The sequence below is a fragment of the Piliocolobus tephrosceles genome, unplaced genomic scaffold, assembly GCF_002776525.5.
Source record: "Piliocolobus tephrosceles isolate RC106 unplaced genomic scaffold, ASM277652v3 unscaffolded_248, whole genome shotgun sequence".
Classification (NCBI taxonomy): domain Eukaryota; kingdom Metazoa; phylum Chordata; class Mammalia; order Primates; family Cercopithecidae; genus Piliocolobus; species Piliocolobus tephrosceles.
In genome coordinates, this window is record NW_022307420.1 from 5,124 (window position 1) to 6,239 (window position 1,116).

At 47.9% G+C, this 1,116-nt stretch overlaps 1 long non-coding RNA gene across 1 annotated transcript in view; it reads left to right on the forward strand.

The window, feature by feature from the left end:
• LOC111528566 overlaps positions 1–895 on the forward strand; it is a 3,578-nt gene extending 2,683 nt beyond the window's left edge. The window contains exon 3 of the long non-coding RNA XR_003306995.1: positions 173–895. This is a non-coding gene — a long non-coding RNA (uncharacterized LOC111528566). The remainder of the gene's footprint in view (positions 1–172) is intronic.
• The last annotated feature ends 221 nt before the right edge of the window (positions 896–1,116 follow it).

A 1,116-nucleotide genomic window follows, 5' to 3' on the forward strand; every position in this document is an offset into this window, starting at 1 on the left:
AGACATGAGCACCAGGATGGCAGGGGCCTCATCTGTCCTGTTCCTCCTGTGGCCTGAGTCCTAGCACCATGTCCGGTACAGTGTAGATGCTCAAGGGAAGTTTACTTTGTAGAACTATCTACCTGGGAGACGTTGCTGTTAGTCTAACCTGTACCATTTTGTAAACCTCCAGCCATTTTTCAGACCCTGGTCAGAGTGCAATGTTCCGTGGGAACTCAGGCCATGAGAAACATCCTTCCTAACCTCCTGACTGCAGAAACATCCTTATCACATCCTGCCAGGCCAAAGCCCAACAGCCTGACTGCAGGTACCTCCTTGCCACATCCTGCTGGGCAGCAAGCTCTACCTCCCAGAGCCCTCCCTTCCAGTCCCGTGATTACCCAGCCTGTGAGCAGCAGTTGGCACTGGCACTAAGCTGGATTCCTCCTCCGCAGGATTTTGCTCACTGTAAGGATGTTGCTGTTGAAGCTGCCAACTGTCTCTGTCTTTCTTTAACCCTCGCTTTGCCTTCAAAACCTAACAATAATTCTACCTCTCTATTTTACCAAGGAGGATATGGGACTCAAGGAGAGCAAGAGACTTACCCAGAATTACACAGCCAGTGGGTCATAGAGCCTGAACTTGAACTCAGTTCAGCTGAATCCAGAACTTGTTTCTCCCTGAGATTCCAGGGAAGGAAAAGTGGAACTGCAGCCAGAGGGTGCCCACGTGCTTGTCCTTGGAGACCCCAGGCGGGCTCCTTGGAATTGTGTCTTCATGGGCCCAACAGAAGATCTCAGCTGTGTTGCATCAGCTAAGTGTCCCCATTGTCCCAAATTGTTATTTCGTTTCAAAGTTTTGTTTTAATAATTAAATTTCTCACAGCTCAGTGTTGAAAACAAAACACAGAGGCATGGAGAAAGTCGTGCATGGGTTTTTCTCTATTTCTTCCCAGTGACTATATAAGCAAGTGTACAAAATAACACTAATGTGCTCGTATGTTTTATATAAAGATGCAGCCATCCCACCCATATTCCTCTGCCACTATCGTTCCATTTTTTTCATGTGAGGACCACTTTTCCATGTCTAGTCCACGTGATTCGGGAAGGGCTGACCCACCCTGGGCAATCAGATCAT